This window comes from Fundulus heteroclitus, chromosome 6 (assembly GCF_011125445.2).
Source record: "Fundulus heteroclitus isolate FHET01 chromosome 6, MU-UCD_Fhet_4.1, whole genome shotgun sequence".
Lineage (NCBI taxonomy): Eukaryota > Metazoa > Chordata > Actinopteri > Cyprinodontiformes > Fundulidae > Fundulus > Fundulus heteroclitus.
The window spans coordinates 26337035-26357690 of NC_046366.1; positions in this window are offsets into that span (position 1 = coordinate 26337035).

Consider the following 20656-nt stretch of genomic DNA (forward strand, 5'->3'; position numbering starts at 1 on the left):
TTCCACTCAAGTATTTGCTCCATTCACCGATTCAAAATCATCATCATACTGTTGAAGGGACTGAATTTTGCTGATGCATATGGTGTCACTGATCCAACCCACACATTAACAACAGCATGCAATTTATTCTATTCAATTTATTTATTACAGTTAAATTTTCATTGCAGAGCTTATTGTTTGTTTCTGGGTATTTGTAGAAGCCCTTAGACTCTTTTAGCAAGACTTTCCATTCATCTGGATGTAACTTTCCCAAGTTTTCAAATAGTTATAAGGGCCCCATTTCAGAAAGAACGGCCGATCAACCCTGGGTAGAGAGCAGCTACTCTTAACAATTCTACCTCACGCTGTCATACTCAGCGTTTTTTAAAAAGGGGGCAATTACAATCTCACATTTGGCCAAGTGGTTAAAGCCTTTCCCCTTAAATCATATCATCATTTACAAATGCATTGTTTGTATTTACTGAGGTTGTTTCTGTCTGATAGTAAATGTGATTGATGATTTGAAACATTTAAGTGTGACAAAGAGCTAAAACTGAAGAAATCTGTAAGAGGGCAATTACTTTTTTAACATTGCACAATTGCACATTACACAAACATGATGCATCTAGACGTGGGTTATTTACAAAAACAAATCTGAGTAAAATATCATGTAAAAACACTGACATTTGCTTGACATGATGCCAGGCTCTTGCATATGTCAACTTATCAATATTTCTGTCACCACCTGACAGGTGTGCTTGTGACTGTAGTACATCTGTCTGCAGTCACTGTAGGAGCCACACAAAAAACACAGAAAATCTCAATATAGACAGAAATAAAAATACAAGCAGGTTATGGCCATATCAGATAAGGTATCTGCAATATCTCCATGTACTCCCTTTCTGCGGTGAGCAAAATAATGCATAAAATGTATCTTAAATAGGAAAATATGATGTTTAGATAATACTTCCAACTGAGTGATATAGCAATTACCTATATTGTTAATAATTTTAAATAAACTATTTTCATCAACCTTTCTGTTCCCAAACTTTTGGCAGTAGATCTATGACATTCTGACATTGTATCTTATAAGGAAAACAAAATGTACAAGAGGTTAAAAAACAAGTTTTAACTATTGAGGCAGAATTCTTTGGAGATATTATGGAGAGTAAGTTTCTAACCAGCAGCAGTCAGTCATCTCGGTTTGGAGAAACAGGGAGTTAGTTCTCACAGCAGAAACAGAGCCAAGGGTTAATCAGAGTGGGAGCAGTTCCAAGTTTGATTTCTGCCTTGGATCAAAATAAAACATGATCCATTTCAAGAGGAACCCTATCAATACAAGTCACCAATAGTTCATAAACCTATACATGATCACTTTTCAGGCGGTTATTTACATGATTACCATGTAAAGATAAATGTAGCGCGTGTTGCAAAACAAGAGTGTCTGAAGGAAGATAACGGAATCTAGAAATGTAAGAAAAAAACATCAGGTTTTTTTTTTTTACATTGTATTACACTACTGTTTTGCAATACTTTCCACACGGAACATTACAGATTGCAGAGCAACACAATCCTGAGCGTAAATTATCAAAGGCTTGTAAATACTGTACTAGCACCGCAAAAGTGCCATTCATTTGAATGGTTAAAAAATATGGCTTCCACTGCTGTGAAATTCTTAACACTGGCCTTCAAGGTTGTTAGAAATAAATATCTGAAAATGTGATGTGGATTTGTGTTCACAAAGCAAAAAAGTGTCAACTGCTTTAAACAGCTAAGGTATGACTGATATTTTTAACTTCTGATAGCAGCTGCCTCTTATCTCAGTCGGTATTATGAATGAGCTCTTGTTCTTGATCAACTCATCTGGTTAAATAAACAAAAAGAATAAATGAAGACCCAGGAACAGAGAAAACAGGTCAAGGGTAAAGCTTTGGGGAAGTGTAAAAGCACAGTTATAGTATAAAATATCTAAAAACGGAAAGAGTTTAGCTAAAATAAAACTCGCAGAACAAGTAAAAATAAAGGTAAAATTCTGCAAATAAAAACGTTGTAAAATAGATCTTTTACAGTTCCCAGTGACTTCAAGGCAGACCAAAGCATGTCCATACAGAACTCTGGGGCCTCGAGCCAAACACTGAAATGATCAAGTCAAAAATAATTCACAGATTAAAGTCCAAACTAAATCCAACTGAGAGGCTATGCTAATACTTGCAAATTGATGTTCAAAGATGTTCTCCATCCATCTCCAAAATAGCTCAAGCAGACTGGTTGAGCTATTTTGCAAAGAAGAATTCGCAATGATTTTTGGCTAAATACGGTATGTGCAAAGTAGGTAGAGAGAAATCCCAAAAGACTGGCAGTTGTAATCGCAGTGAAAGATGGTTCTCCATAGAACTGACTAGGTGGATGGCAACAAATGCCACACCTTTCAGATTTTTATTTGTAATAAAGTTTGTCATTTCCACTGCAAGGAGGATACTGACTATTCATAACCTCCTCACAAATCTTTCCAAAATAAAAAAAAATCACACTCTATTTAAGCAAGACGGTTTACCTCCGACATGAACGTTCGAACTTTGACCATGTTAGAGGGAACCTATTGAACGTTTTTGTGAATGAACCCACCACACTGCTCTTTTTGCCGAGAGTGTCCTCTTTCACAGCTGCCCTATATTTCAACTTTGTTCAGGTACAGCCTAATAATTCAATGGATGGCCACCGACTACGCCTGCACCAGCTGTTGCAGAGAGATTAACTCAATAGCTTCACTACATCTTCAAAAAAAAAAAAAATGCTGGTTTGTTTTTTGAGGAGGAAACGTAAAAGAGCTGCTTTTTTCCCCCCGATTGTTAGCAGAAAGCGTCCATCTGCTGCACACAAACTGTGGAATAAGATCCTGTTGGGTGTATTTCAGTCTGTTCTGTCGCACAGCACTGAATCCGAGTCTTGGATGAAAGATACCTTTTGATGAGGGTTGTATGAGAATTTAATGAGGCAATATAGGAGTGAGCCTGGAGCTACTGCAGCCCATTGATGTGAGATGTTTTAAGGGGATTCCTTCTTCTCCTTTATGTTGGATATGTTTATGTTCGATTCTGAAACAAAGGGTATTGCAAATTTTGCTTTATGCAATTTTTTATTTTTTATTTTTCAAATAGCTGCATGTGTAGCTCAGTGACCTTGATTTGAACTGTTTCAAAGCCATCGTTTGACCTGAAAGGACACAGCACAGACAACAATTACCTAAAACTATCTTTGTCAGATAACACCGTTGCACCCTCGCAAAATCCCCTGATCCATCTTTAGTTGAAAGGCGAGCCTCATTCAAAGGCATGCCTTGGGCAACATACATCTGAAGTAAAGGAAGATCAGCTTCTCCAGCTACCCTTTGATATCAGGACACCCCACTGTAAGTCTTGATTTCTTAGTGTGTTTATTAGCCGCTACGTCAGATTTTTGATGCTCTCTGCTCAGAGGTGGAAAGCACTAGAATCGTCCTCGGGGATGAATGCGATTGCGTTCGATGAGGTAATGCGTTCTAATGGGCTTTCCATTCACTTCCTTGCAGTCTTCTCAACATAACCCTTTAATGTTTCTGTCTGTATACAGGCATCCTCTCTGGTGTTCCCGTAACAGGTCTCCTAGAGGTCAATTAGCGATAATGAGGCAATAATGTGGTTTACTGCAAACCTAATTAGATTTGGTTTAGCCAGTGGGCTCTCTGATGTCCCTGTAAGAGACTAAACTATGCATATCATTTTCGGGGTGTTTTGTTTCATTTTACCTCACGTGGACAGGAAGTAGTTTTCGCACAAGAAACTGCAACTCATGCTGTGAAAGTTATGAAGGTTTGCCTGTTAAGCTTCCATCTCTATCAGCTAGTTACTGGGAATTTGCAGAAAAGCCTTTCACCTGTGCTCTTTTCTAAAACAATTTATAATATAGAGGCTCTTCATTTCAAAGAATGCCAGATACAACGGCATATATAAAAATACAAAGAAGTGTGTGTGTGTGTGTGTGTGTGTGTGTGTACATATCTCTCTATATATATATCCTTGCTTTCTGTAATTGCCTAGATAACTCTCAAGGTTTTTCAAATGTGGCATCTTGATCAGATTGTAGGTCTCCTGATAGGTCGGAAATTACCAGTGACACTATCAGTCTGATATGGTGTCGGCTGAAAACCATTTAATTCAGTCCAATTTTGTTTATTTATGTGGCACAAACTAAGGTTATCTCGAGGCACTTTACAAGACAAACAGATTCAGCGCATTCAGAAAGACAAACAATTCAATCACTCCAATTCTATAGATGGGTACACAATTTATTTATATGCATTATTCAACCCTAGTAAAATTTGGTTAATAACATCAACACATAAAAAGAATTGTTACATATGAGTTTGATGTTCCAAAATAATATGCTGTTTTCTTGGATTTAATAAAGCCATGAATTTATATTGAATACTGTTCAGACAGTGTATATAAAAATAACATTTCCAAAAAGACAGGACTACTTTATTTCTTTTCTTCAGCCAAAAATTACCAGCGTTTTTTTTCGGCACTTATTTTATAGCCATAATCTGCCTAATGCAAACAGTTTGGGAGTTTGAGAAATTCACAGCCACAGTAAGTAAATAACTGACTGTGGCTGTGAATTACAGGGACACACATACATGTGGACCGGTTAGCCTTTCAATGCTTGCAGAATTCCGCCTTTAAATGTGGGCAGACATAGCACAAAAATTTAACTTGCAAACATTTAGCACCAGCTAATAGCTTTGTGTATCTGCCTCTCAGTCTTAGTGAATATCTACTCTCGCTGCCTAAAAATATTGCTATTGTATAGGAATCTGGTTGATCTTTTAAACTTTAGAAAAGAATTGGACCTTTGTTGTCACAAATTGGTTGTTTAAAAATAAACTGAACTCAATTAAATATTATCTTCCTTAAGGTTAAAGTAAAGGATTGATTTTTCTGAATATATTTTGTAATGATCTAACTTGTGCAAGAAAAGAACAATGACCAGGACCAGAAAACCTTTACCATTCAGGATTAGCGCTGAAACACAGCAAAATACTAAATCACATGAATTCAGACATTGTGGTTTAACTCAAATAAATGACAAGCGAGCTAAATGATAAACAAAACAACTGGTGCTTTAATGTTAATCCAATCAGTTGAAATAATACACACTAAAATCTTTAAGTGGTCTTTCAGATCAATTGACTAAGGCCGTGGTGCTGAGATGTTGGGAGGGCAGGATCCCCATTTCAGCAACGGCTCTGCCACAGTGAAGTTTGTAAAGTCTCACACCAGAGGGGACAGTTTAATCTGTGACCCAGTGGCACTTTAACATACACTGCATTTGCTTCATATCAGAGCAGATTCAAGTCTTTTCTTGGCAATTTGTGCTGCATTGGTTCAGGAAATTATTCTGTGTGCGTGAGAGGAGGAGGAGGGGGGGTCTCAGCTCCATATTGAACATAAATAACAAAAGAGCAGATGAATATAGATATTAACTGAATTCACTATGACTGGTTTAGAGCCAGCGTTGCCAGACAGGAAATTGCATGGTTTGTTTCCAAAACTCAAAGAGAAAGCTTGACTATCTTCTTTGTTGATTAGTTGGTTCTTTTTTTTTATCCTCTCTCCCTCATGGTGTTTCCCTCCCCGAAAAGATGAAAGGACAATTTCCATGTTAAGTGGACCGCTTCTCTGAGTTGTGTTGACATAGCGAAGTGCATCTAGACGTGCTCATGTGTGAGCGAGGGGCTTTTTTCGGCGTCTTAGATTTGATAAGGTTTCGCAGTTGCTTCCATCTATTGGATTTCTTCCTCTCTTAATGTAATTCTTCTAACTGTACGGAACCCCAAATTGCATTACCCTCACCGCATTACCAGATAAAAAGAATACAGTAGTCTGCGCGCATTGTTTATCACAATACATATGTATGTTTTGTTCTGCCCAGAATATCCAGAGAAAGCAAACAGATTGCTTGGTGCATCTGTGTATAATTTGATTCTTGTCATAGCCCAACTTTTTTTTTTTTTTTTTTTTTTTTTTTTAGATGAGCGTAGCATCCTCTCCACGTTACGGTCCTTTTTTATAGTTATTTTAATTTTTTTTTAGAAAAGGTCGTCCATCTGCTCCAACAAAGTCATGAAAGTATTAACATTCCTGAATGTGACAAAAAGGAGTAGAAAGGAATTTAAAAATATCAATGGGACTTCTGTCGGAGATCCAAGGAGTAATTTTCTCTTCCTTTTATTACAGAAACATTGGAACACCAGCCATAGCTTTTCATAAGTGAGCAGTGGAAAACAAGTTTTAAAAAAAACAAAAAAAACAACTCCTGCTTCTGCTCCTCTCAAGAAAAATGGGTTTCTTTATCTCCCCACTTCCAATCCGCTGAGGATAACTGTAATCCAAACTATTTCTTCGGTTGCCCCTATAACCTTTCCTGGTGCTGTAATGACCAGTCCTAGCCTCTCAAATCCCATAACAAATCAATCACTCATATTGACAGGTTTTGTCTCTTTTTTTTCCCCTTGCAACTTCCAGATTTTCATCTGTTCTTTCTCGGGTCCCTGAGCTATATATTCGTTATGTTTAATAAAAAAGAATACGCTATGTATTGAGAACACATGAGCAAGCAATTCCCAAGCAGCATGTATGCTTTACATCTATAACTTTAACTGTTCTTTTAATCAAAACGTGAAATATTGAACCATAAAACTTTGCTTTGCAAAATAACTCTCACCTGGGGGGCGGGGTGGCCATAGGAAGGTTCGGGAGGATTTCTGAACAGCCGGTCTGTTTCAAGCTTAAACTAACCGGTGGTCGCAATGTTTTTTTTTTTTCTACCCTGTAAAATGCAGCCATGTCGCTGCGTGGGCGCATAGCTGCCCTGTTGCAGCTGGCACGGCACAACGTCAGACTGGGTCTATTTGATATTTACATATTAAGTGGAGGTACGAACGGCCCCACCTAATAAAAAAAAATTAAAGACAGAAACTGGGGTGAATTAAAATAGCTGGAAAGAAAGGAGTAAAAAAATTCAAGTAGAAAAAGTTTTGCAGGATGCAGCCAGCATATAAAATTAAGCAAACTTTTTTGGAGGGACCAAGGTCTGCGCAATTACAGTCAGCCAGGCCAGTGACGACACCAGACCGAACAGCATGGATACAGCAGGTATCATGTCAAAATTATGGTTCCACTTGTATTCATGGTGCGATCAGATCAAAGTCCTCTCCAAACCAGGCTCCCTGGCTAAAGTTTATGTGTAGAACCACATTCTGTTGCATTATAGCTGTCATTTTTGTTTGGGTATGCATCCGTCAGTATTGGACATTGGATTACCATGAATTTAGTTCATCCATCTTCCCATCAGTTCCATCAGTTCTGACCAGCGTCCCAATCCATGCTGAAGACAAGCATCCCCGCTGCATTATGCTGCCACCACCACCATGTTTCATTATACACAAAAATGCAATTTTGTTCTCATTTGACCAGAGTGTCTTCTTCACTGTTTACTACATAGTTTTATGGTAAACTCTTGAGGGTTTTCTTTAAACAATGGTTTCCATTTGGTCACTTCTCCATAATTGCCAGAGCTGTAGAGTTTAAAGCTAAATTACATCCTGTCAACAGATTCACCCACCTGAGCTGCGGAATCCCTGCAGCTCCTCTAGAGTTTTGACGGGCTGTGTGGTTTCTTCTCTGAATAATTCTCATTGTACAAGGCCTTTCGGTTTATGCGATTGACGTAACTTCAAACCTACCAAAACGGACCCAAAGTTCTTCCCATTTTCAGATCATGGACGGAGAAGCACTCGTGAGATTTCCAAAGGATATTGTTTTATAACCTAAACCTGCTTTTTCCCTGACCTGTCTGCTGCTTGCCTTGGTCTTCATTATGCTGTTTGTTTGTCTCTAACAAGCCTCTGAGGGCTTCACAGAAAAAAATTTATTTATACTGAGGTGACATTACCCACAGGCAGACACCATTTAGCATTAAGGGGCACCTCAATGTGTTTTATTCAGTGGTACTAGCATAAAGAAGAATTAATAGAAACACACTAAAATTAAGCTCTATTCTGTGTTGATCTGTCAATTACAATTATAATACAATACATTGAACTATATGGTTTAACAAGACCAAATCGGAAAGAGTTTAGTAACTTTAAATACTTTTGCAAGGTGTCATATTTATATTAACTTCCTGACCTTTTTATGGCCTAAAATGATTCTAAAAGGTAAAGGGAAGTTTCTTAGCTAATGCAGTTCACCTTTTGACCTTTAAATTTTGTCTCACTGACAATTCATTAATCACCAGGAAGAGCCACTGACACAAAGAGCATAATTCATACAGCATAGGCCTAAAGCAAACTCATCAGTCTTCAAAGGGAGTGTAACTCTGGCTCATACACAACAGCCGCTTGCCAAAGAAACTATTCTCACCGGATAACAGCAGCACTTTGAATATCAGTCACCGTCCAGCTATGGAAACACTAAAACGTGGCTGTATGGCAAAAAAGAAAAAGAAAAAAGAAGGAAGCTACATCATGTTTGCTAGAGTAGAAGTTCACCTCCGGGATTACATTTGAGATAATATTAACAGCGCAGCTTTTGTATTTTTTACATTTGGAAATCAGAACGTTCGTAAAATATTCCAGATGTTTCCGGCAGCTCCCGGTTTTACATTTTTCATCTACTTAGAAAGAGGCAGTTGCTCCAAATATGTTGCTCTACTGACTCAGAGTCATAACAGGCAATGTGTTGAACATTAAACATGATTATCGTGGCCTGTCATGAATGTGCTACACCAGTTTAGTCCGTGGACCCGGCACTGCAGGCATGAACATTTTGCAAATGGCATATTTTTCATGATGTAGATTCTGAAATGATCGTGGTTTTCTGTGAGATAAGATGGACAGGAGAAGCTGAGCAAACGTTAGGGCTTCACAAACATTAAGGATAAAAATTAAACCTCAAGCACCTAAAGTTTTTTTAATCACCTGTTTACTTAAAAGAGGGAACAATTTCTTATGCTGATTTGTAAAATAAACCAGGAATCTAATTTAGTTTGCTTGGATTTCGATTGAATGTCTCGGTTTCTAGAACAGCGGCTATGTTTACCTCTTCGCTTATAGGTGATTTTATTGCTTAAATGTTTTACTCTCTGGTAAATTATTAGTTGTGCCAGGTTGCAAAACATACTGGTCTTATTTGTTATCAGTTTCATTTATTTGTGCATCGTTACAAGGTTATGCCTGTGGGTTCTGCATTTTGGGTCATTCACCACGTTTTCATATCGCGATGAGAAATCCATCGCATTGTCCTCTGCTTATCTACTGTAAATATACAGCACTGTTCACTTATGAAGGGGGGGGTTCACGTTTATTTTTTCTAATTTATCTCTGGGGTGTCAGAAATGTTTTCTGCAACAAAGTTAATCTTTATCTTGTTGAAGGCAGTGGGTGAGACAGAAGTGAGTGGGCATCTTTGCAATTACAGTCAAAATTTGCTTTGCACCATCAGAGTAGGATTTAACAACCTTATAACAGCGTTTACTGTTATTCCATTTTCAACTCGTATTTCTTAATTCATAAGATTTGGCCTTTTTTCATGTGGGTCGGCCTTATTTTGACCTTGCAAATACTAAAGAGAGCCATGGACCTTTATTATGCATCATAATAAAAATTTTGATATTTCATCAAGACTACACATGACGTGTGTTCATCTGTCAGCTGCATTACAAAACAAGAATTCAAAAAGCTATGTACGGCCTGGAATATGGTGCTACAAGGGTGAGGGTTTATTTTACATAATGAAATTCTTCGGCTTGTGGTGAGTTGTTGTGGAATGGATGGGCCTATCGTTTGTCCTGCCTGACAAAAAGTTTGTTCATTGATGCTGCAAAGACCTTTGTTACTCCCTAATGTCTTCACTGGACATAACATTTTCATTTCAGCTCTTGAAGGTGGTAGCTGACTCAACGCATATAGGAAATGAAAAGCCACAGACTCGGAAGACTGCAGCTAAAAGCCTCAATGCTTATATCTGGACCTCTCTGTACACCCATGTCTACCTGGCAGTCGTCTGCCACTATGTGGATGAAAGCAAGCATAAATTGGCCACATTTCTCCTCGCTGTAAGTCAGTTCCCATGGGGCTCATATAGCTCAGAATACACTGTAGCTGGAGTAAAGGCATCTTTCCCGACAAAACTGGGCATCTTCGATGAAGATGTGTAGTTCCAGATACTGATGGACACATGGAAGTTGGTGTCAGGGAACTATGTCTAAGGCATCCTATTATTACTGCACAGTATATGAACCTGATTGCAAAAAAGGGCTCTGGTTGAAATCCCTGGACTATCTATAATAAGGGGCCATGGGAATGAAAGCTGAGACTTTCAGAATCATCTTTACTTGCCAGGTTTGTGCACACAAACAAGAAATTTGACTTTGGGCTCACTTTGCACTGAATCAAGGCATTCTAAATAGGAATACATAAAAAGAGAAAATGAAAAATAAGTTATTTTAGTAAATCAGGACATACAGTACATACACCTTTTAAGCCTTCATAGTAGAGACGCACTGACTAGAATGCTGTGGCTGATCACTGCTTTTGTATAATTTTGACCTGTTCACACAGATGTTATCTGATTTAGATTTCACTTAACAGTTTAAAAATAAAATTAGAGCAACAATTTTAAAAAATGTTGCTGAATGCGGTTATTTAGTAATATGGCGAAGATGGGCAACGTTATGTTGTGTGTGTGTGACAGAGAAGGGTAACAGGATCTTTATAACATCATTTTATAACAACATGATTGTGAAGCTAGTGCTTTGAGCAAACTTTGCCCACTAAAAGTAGTGATTAGCATTGTTAGCATTACTATAACAATCTGTGTGTTCCCTAGAGAATGTAGATCCTTACAATGACTCAGTTTGACCGATGATGAAATCATCCGGGGCCGAACAAGCTGTAATAGGCGTTGTAATACGTATAACACGCCAGTGGGTGACACGGTACTACAGGAAGTACTGTAGGAAGAAGAAGAAGAATGCCGACTGCTATCACTGCTGGCATAGACATTATAAAGAGTAGACGCCTCATTACATGCTGTAGCATGTTCTGCGTCGCCGCCATATTGGATGGGTCTCTCCTACTCAAGGCTGGCATAGCGGCCAATGGGAGTAAACGCAGAGGGAGCAACTTTGACTGGATTTTCTGCAGTTTACGGTTGCAGTAACCGGGGATAACTACTGAAAGTATATCACGTGGTGCAGATCACCATTTTGGGCTGAGATTGGTTCTGAAGATAAGTTTTTACTTGGCCCAACAGATGGACCATAATTTTATGCTTTTTAATTTCTTATCGCTGTATTTCAGAAACTAAGGCTGAATGATGTTGCCAAATTAAGTGCCCTGGAGTTACAGAGTGCCAGCACATGCAAGAAGCTGTGCAAAACAATTATTTTTCAAGGGTCTGAAGCTCCAGCCCTAGTTGGAAGCATGGTAGTGTCAAACACTGGAATGACCTGGAAATATAAAAAAAAAAAAACATTTAAAAAACCCTCTTTATGCATGCGTACATGCACAACATGCAGAAATATGAAGAAATTATTGTTGGTGTCTGGAGAAGGCTCAGAATTGTACATGTGAGAGAGTGAAATTAATTTAAATGAATAATCCAACTTGATTCTTTATTAAAATGTACAATATATTAATTTAAAGATGTATCAATATGTAATACCAAACGCTTGTTTAAGAGCACATAATAATATTTCAGCATGAAGCATGTATTTATTTACATATTTAATAATATGCCATAACACATGGCATATTTAACAAAACACCTGTTTGTTAAATAGCATAAAACTATGTATTCCAGTATGAAATCACATATTTATACATTAATATGCCATATGTCTGTAAGTTAAAAACCTTACATTTATGAAATTCATTGTTTAAACAACATATTTCGATAGGAAAATGTGTTTTTTTATGTGTAGCAGCATCCTGTATAATAACCACATTGCTGCCGTTTGTAACAAACCAAACCAGGTGAAAATGGTGTAAAAATTTAGGGAATTATGATTTATTTAAAAAAACTTCCTCAGTACAAATAAATGCATGGGGTCACATGAGAGACCCATCCAAAATTGCAGCCACACTGAAACATCAGCTCCAATAGGCAGTGCTAGTCCTTGGGGCATCTACCTTTGTAATGTCTATGACTGCTGGAGTAAGAAAAGATGCTTTTATCTGGACCGATGATGTAGATGCAGATCGCCATTGCTGTTGTTGTACTTGGCAAGGCAACACATTCGTGTTAAAGGAGAGGCGCAGTCTACGTAGGCTCGCATCAGATTTTTGAAATTCTGATGAGCCTTTCATCAGTCAACGCCTATCAAGCTGAAAACTGTCTGATTCCAGTCAACAGCTGATTTCTTAGTGCATTTCTGCTTTGCAGATCAAGACCAGAGGAATATACCACAACTACATGTGATTCAAGATGACTGGTTTTAAAATAATGTTATGTCTTAAACACTGTTGGGTCAACAACTACATTCATACAAGCAAAAATGTTTTGCCCCAAATGTTCCAGATTTTTCTCATATCCATCAATATTCTGTGAATGTATTGTATGTATACCACTCTATCGGCACTACTCTACTGAGATGACAGCTGTGTAATTTGCTTCCAACTGCATACAGGCTCAAACCATCAAAACAATGAGTTTTATGTAAATTTAAACACTGCTGGACCCAACAAATTGAAATATCAACAAAACAATGGCGGCAGTAAAAAGCAGATAAATGAACAGAGTAATAAAATTCTCTTGATCACCATCCCATAACGTGAAAACCCCCAACCAGATTATCTACAACCATATGCTATGCCACTGTTGACATGTTCTTGCTTGGGTATATTATTTTTCTAAAAACAGAAAAAAATGACTTCATTCTTTAAAAGAGTCTGGCACTAATTAGATAAATACGTCGGGCACAGGCTGACATTTCAAAACATAATTTTCAATACAACCACGGAGAAGCAACAAATGAGACAAATATTCCCAGGTCTGGGGATTCTCTACAGTGCTGGACAGAATAGAAAGCTGCTGGCCTCCATTTCTGTCCTAGTCCCCTGAAGGCAGGGAAAATTGTTTCAAAAGAAGTCATATTTCTACTAAAAACGATCAACTGTTTTCCAATTGGTATGTTCAAAGACTATTGAGCTGTGCTGTAATATCACCTTTGTGCTATTGATAAACTGCAACTTAGGTTTTGTGCTGGTTAATAGAAAAAAATGGTCCATGTTTATTTAACAAGAAAAACATTAAAAAAAACAGATACAATACAGGAATGTAGCAACTAAAATGTTAAATACAATGCATTAGAATTGAACAGAATCAAATTGAACATATATTTTTATTTCCCCTGGCAGATCTGTGAATTAAGTTTAGAACTGATTAAACATTTATGTTTGAAGGGAAACTATTTTTCAGCCCTTATTCAGGTGTCTAAAAGCCTATGTTTGGACCAGATTCTCTCAAGTCTTAAGAGGTTAAGTTAATTGAACATAAATTCTACCCAAATATAGATGTTTTTTTTTTTTTTTTTATCAGCACACAAGCGTAAATCTACTCTCTGTAGTAGATTTCATCCTGCCATCTCAAAGCAGATGATTATTGAAGTTAAAGCAACACACACACAAAAAGGAGGATTTATCATTTCCTGGTGAAAAGAAACAAAAGTGTGCATCTTTTCTGTATTATATTCCTTTTCAAACAGCATAACAATTTAAAGGGTTAAATTTATAAAACATAACTGGAACCAGTATCAGGCTGGACATAAGTCGAATAAAAAAAAAAAATACCCCTGAGCACCAAGGCTTTATTAAAAAAAACAAAAACAACTTGCTAACAATGTTACGATTTATCAGATCGCTCTTATAGGATCAGAAAAGTCTCCGTGGGGCTAAATGGATGGTTCAAACTGAATTTCTCTCCTATCACCATATAGCCAGGGGTACAAAGAAATATTCAGCAAGAGAGCAATTGGTGTGCTGTGTTTACTTAATCAGAGGAATCGCATCTGCTATGCTGAACTGATAATGCAGAAGTTTATAGATACACAAAAATATGAAATGTATTTGATTGAGGTATAAATCAAGACGTTCTAAAATGTTTTCAATTTCTAGAATGAAACAGATGTTGCATTTACTGTCAATATCTTATCACTATAAAGGTAAAAAAAAAAAAAAAAGTTGGATCAATTTTGGACCAGAAATGAACGTGTCAATTTAATTGTGTTTTGTAGACTGTCACACACCATGGCTAAAAAAACAAAAGATTTATTATGTCAGTAAAGGTAGAAGAAAATGGCAGGGCAAAAAGTGTGCTCTTAATTATTGTTTTCAATGAGTTGGCAACCCTATTTACAGACATTTTTGTCTCATTTTAAACCTTACAATAAATGTTTTACACCAGATTTATACCTTCCATTTAGCTCCATTTAATAACATTTAATTACAACAAATTTTATCTCAAGGCACTTTGAAAGACGGATTATGTCTGTAGGTTTCCACTGGTGGGTGTGGATGACCAGTACCACGGTACAATCTTCTCTTCAGCAAACAGAGGATATCAGGAACTACCTTGTAACCCAAGCCACAAGTTATGTTTAACCATATCGGTGGTGTCTAGGATTCATTTTTTTTTTTTTTTTTAAGAAACAACCTTGCTGCTGTTCCTGGTCAGTGTGGACATGTCAGACATACGGCTGCTCCATGGCAGGTAGCCTCGGCCTGTGGGAGCCGAAGCAGCCTGCCCCTTGCTGCTCTTGAGAGCTGTGATGTGATGATTAAAGCTTCTTGTTATTGTGACATCTTTGCAATTTCAGGTGAAAACCTAGCACACACACACACACACACACACACACACACACACACACACACACACACACACACACACACACACACACACACACACACACACACACTATAAACACACAGACAAAAGTAATCCACATGAATGGATGTTATAACACATTATAACACACACATAACCAATTTCTTTGTACTGTAAACTGTCTATAATGATGTCAGTTGCAACCTTAACTTAATAACTTTAATCAACCAATTAGGATACCATCATTTTTGTAGCAAAACTGCCCCGGCAGATGTGTGCAATCAGCTTCTCCATGTGGTATGCCTGACATGCCGTGACAGAACATGAGGGGAAAAATATCTATTTTCAGAAACCCCCATTCTGAGTATTTTCTGCACCTTTCCAGGTTTGCCCAGAGATATCCACCAAGTCAGTATCCTGCCTTTGTGGGTCAATGAATTCTGGAGACATCCAGACACTGAAGAATCTCCCTTCCTCAAGACATCTGTCCTTTCAAGTGCTCCACAATTACCTGGAATCAAGCCTGTCGCCATAGTTGTCATCCAAAACTCCTATTGCCTTTTCCTTTTTTTATTTTTTTGTGTGTGTCCTGTCTGGCATTGTGACATTAATAATTGCTGTCTTAATGCCAAAAAGAGCCCAACAGATTTTACTTTCACAAGTGGAGCCTTACTGCTTTCGCCATAGTGCTCCGCTTGATTTATGTATGCAAGAAGCTTTATGAGATTTTATGCTGGGACTATTTCATATTCAATGGACACCTGAAACGGGAAGGTAAAAATGGGATAAAAAGAAGAGAAACAGGTGATACTAAATGCTAAAAGGAAAAATAGTTTAAAGATAAAATGGAGAGAGCAATACAACATCCTCAGTCTGCTTCTTCACCTGCAAAGAGAGATATAAAAAGAACAGCAAAACTAACCGATAAGCTATTACAGGTACAAATCACCAATGCCTTTATACCTTCACTGAAGAATATGCAGTATTATTTAATATGAAATGTATAAAGTGACAGCTAAAGATGATAATAGGAGTTATTTGTGCAGAAGTGAATCTGTAAGCACCTGGAACCAAGCACCTGTAGGTGTTTGTGAGAGTTTGCTTGTATGTGTAAGGTCTATCCGTAAGAAAAATGCTAATAGTGGTTGTGAAGAGCTAAAGATCTGCACCCCGAGCGCACTTAGGCAGACACCAGGGGAACCAGAACCCCAGATGCCCAAAGGGACCCCCAGAGCAAAGGAGGGGCCATCACATGGAAAGCCACCTCACCCATGGAAGAGCAGAGACGGGCCCCAAGAAACCCCCCAACAGCTTCAATGCTGAAGCCACCGGGAGCCACAGGGACGAGCTTGTGGGCTCCAGCTACGTCAGATCAGATCCAGCCATGGGCCCAGAGACCAAATGCCCTGGGGCGCCCGGTGAAGCAGCCGCCAGGAGCCTGCCCTAGCACCCAATTAATGCCCTATATTAAAGTGTGCTGTGAGAATGTTATAAATGAAAGTGTCTAAGATGTGTAACAAAATTGGGGTCAAAGGCGTAACCAGACAGCAGGGCTGGGAAATCCTCCCCGCTCCCCAGCGACGTCCCCACCCCCCAAGGTCCTCCATGTGCGGCAGCGTGATGGAGCAGGCAGAGGGAAGTGTCTGGGGATGGGGAGGAATGACTGGGGAGCAACATGCCCTCCCAGGAAGTCAGCTCCTCCGCTGACTCCAATAGGCACTCCCGTTCTCCAAAAACCCACCCGGAGAGGGAGGCTACGCACCACCATAGTCCTCGGGGCCAGAGATAGGCGGCAGGGTCCGAGAGCCAACCGCAAACCGAGACCAACACTATCACCCCCCAAATCACCCGCCCACCCTCCAGACTGTCTGGGGGTAAGACAAGGGGGAAAAAACACAGCAAAAAACAAACACTCTAGTCAGCCAACCTGCTCGAAACAATGCAGACCCCTGTTCCCCAGATAGAACCAGGACCGACACAAGGAGCCGAACACAGAGCCCCCCAGCATCCCTCTACTCTGAGTAATGTTACATAATGTTACTGCATCAATCACTTTGATCACATCGTGCTTAAAAATCAACAAGATTGTGAGAAATGTAGAAAATATCCATCCACACGGTGGTTTCAAGTATTTATATCAAAAGATTTGTTTTCCAACAAAGCAGGCTGACTCACATTTTTGGACAATCTCTTGACCTTTTCACTTAGGATGATATGTTTGAGTCACCACTAATTGTGAAGCATGCTTTATTTAGTGTGAATATAAATAGACTGTGGAAGCAACTCTTGAAAACAACATTTCCCTCATTTTATATAATAGGGGCGCTTGCATTATTACTCTACAAGTCTTTGCACAAGACTCTTAACATGACCAATTAAGGTATTCTGGACATGAGTGTTTCTGCTCCAGCAAGATGTAGACCTTTGTTAAATCAGGCAATCTGCTTGGTTATTCTTCGTCATATGAATGACCCCCCCCCCCCCTCCATGTTCCAGAAAGAGAACAGCCTAAATTGGAAAGTGTCTCATTTGGGCTTCAAACTTTCATTCAGCTGCGAAGGGAAGAGACAGGAATTAATTTGCAGCGAGTGAATGGGTTTTGATGGGGGGGGGATTTCACCAGTCAGTGTTATCCTAGCTGCACCATAACACAGAAGAAAACAGTCAAAGAGTTAGATGTTAAATATCTAACCTCAGATGCTGTTTTCTTACAGAACAGCATCGCGTCAACGACTTACCCAAGCCTCTGTGTTCTGCTGATTTCTTGAAAGAAGTTAAAGTGAAAGGCAGCGCCAGAGGCATGGTTATTTTCATAAGGCTTTTGTTCTGCAAGATCAGGCACAACGTCAGCAACATGGAGAGCAAGGGTCTTTGATACACACGAATAAACCTCTATGTAAGATGGTCCACGCTTTGTGGCTTCTCTCTCTGATAATAACCCAGGAACTTTTTTTTTTTCCTTTAAAAGGGCTTAGCGAATGAATCGGCTTGATTTTATCCGTTGTAAAAACCAAAAGAACAATCATTATTTTGCCATGAGTACAGAATAAAATTAGACAATTTGTGTCTATAAGAGTTACAATTACCGTCATTCAAGAACCTTTAATTTTAGATAATTTCTTCAAAAATAAGTGCCACTGGACAAAGTGTGGTTTCTAAAAATGGATCATTTTCTGCCGTGTTGCTACCCCTCTCTGTCCTCTTCATTTCCTGTCTTAATCCAATCATGTCCCCATTACTAAACACAAAGATGAAGTCAGGCAAACACAGAAGAGGAAGACTCCAAATGTAAAGTGTTCAGTTTGTAAACAGAACACTGACCTTTGTTTCTTGGATTTACTAAAATTTTAAAAATAAGTAAAATAAAATAAATAACAATAGACAAGACATGCACCATACACACACACACACACACACACACACACACACACACACACACACATATATATATATATATATATATATATATATATATATATATATATATATGATGATCTTAATGTTGCAGTATTAACAAGAAAGGACCACGATATCTGGAGAATAACACTTTAGTAGAACTGCTGATGTCTTGGCTGTAGCTGATGTCTTGGCTGTAGCTCTTCATCGTTCAGTCTTTTATTGTAAATTCATTTCAAAAGGTAGAGTAAGCAAATATCGCATTGAATTTTTTTTTTTATAAAAATCTGAGTGGTTCTGGAGAGTGACCTTTCTACAAATACTTTAAAAATGACATTTAATTACACATGTATTTCATTGTACATTTTTAACCATTCTTCCATTGAGTGCTCATCATTACAGATTCAGCAGATTTTTTAAGCATAAACACTAAGTATGTCATTATTCTGTCCCTAGTCTCCAATTGGGGACCCAGCCAAGGGAAGTTCCATTATTAGTATTGGAGTCTGACTAATCTTGACTACCGATTCCCATTGTGCTGTCACTGTGTCTGCTCAAGTGAGCCATACAGGCTCATTTTGCACAGCTAACCTTAAAAAAATAATAAAAAAATAAATAAAAAATAATCATTGTGCTCTTTTCATATAATTGGCTTCCAAAAACAGTATAACTGGTTGTCAAACTGTTTTGGTTTATCTAATATAATTTTTCCAAAATTTTAAATGCTTTTCACCCATTACACTAATCTTCACAGGAAAAGATATTTGACTTCCTGCTACATCCTTCTGTCTGTTGGAAACATTTGAGCTTTGTTTGCAAAACTGGGAGTTTAGCAATATCTGAGCATGGAGGACAAATACTTACTGAGTATCTAGGAACTTCTTCAGGTGTTACTACAGCCTGTTGAGCATTTAGACCTCAAAGTATATATTATTATTTTCAATGGAAGTCCCTCCCTTTTCTCAAAGCATTCCCAAGTGGCCCAGTCCTGTTGCAGGATTCCCTCCAAAAGGCGGTCAGTGCAAGAGACATTCACCTTTCCAGAGTGCAAAGAAACTGTGCATGCAATTGACACTTTATTTTTCTACCATCTCTTTTTGATCTATTTATATTGTTAATACATATTCATGCAAAATGAATGTTAAAACTTTTCATGTTTTATTGGTTATTATTGTATGGCTCCCAAGTCGACCAAAAAAAAAAAAAAAACATACATTGAACGATAAATTACAAACACTAGGCAGACCATAATAATGGCAAGTGATGAACGGGAAAATGTGGTATTTTTTTGTACATTTGCTTCCAAGAAACAAAGCTGCATTGTAAACTTTGAATTGGTCCTACTTGATAATTCTCCAACCTTTATAAACATTTCCAATGTCTTTACCATCCTTTTACCCCTTTTCTGCCCAATCATTGTACCTCACAGCATGGAGTGAAGTACGTTGTTAAATAGTTAACAAAAGAGGTGAAGAGTGAAAAAGCATCAAATGGAAAACAGAAAGAACTTATGTAGCAATTTTCTCACTCAAAGCACTTTTACACCGAGTCACATTCAACCATTTACACTCACAGATGATCATACATTTATATTTATACACCCATATGCAGATCAGTACTGCAAACTTGGGGTTTAGTTGTCTTGTAAAGGGGGAAGGTGACATCAAATTTTAAACTTTCCTAGTGCCTTATAACTATGTACTTTTCACACCGCCCACAGCTGCATAGACATCCTTAGTGATATGAAATCCTCATAGATTTCTTCAGCTTTTGCCATTATATCAGACAAATGTATGAGAGTATCTGAAAAGGATAACCTGAATAAACCAAAACAACAGTTTTCAAATGAGGATTTTGTTAAAGCTGTAGTTGGTAATCCTGTTTGTTATACTGGGTGAAATCATCCTTCCATCCTGACAGCAGTCAATACATTATGTATTCAGAAAAAGGAGGTTAAAAAATTTGATCTCTGTGGAAGCTGCAGGCCTGTAAAAACTCTAACCAATCACTGCCGTTCGGTCCGTATGGTGGTGATTGGTCAGACTTCCGGTTCTCCTCTCGTTCTCCTCTATCACTCAAGTTCCAGGGGTATCGCCTTATCTATTGGTCGTCCCACGTGCCAATCATTCTGACATGCTCACGTAACGCCAAAAATTTCAATTTCTAAATGAGCAGAATAGGAAATGATTTCATTTTGAAAATGAGGACATCACTTTGTTCGCAATAACTTTAGTTCAACAGGAGAGGATAATGTGTCAGAGGCAAGTCTATGTTTTTCTGAAAGACCTTGTAGTTATTTTACACAGAGCTCAGTTCAGATATCTGTGGGGTCAACATGATGAGGCTCCAGCTAACAA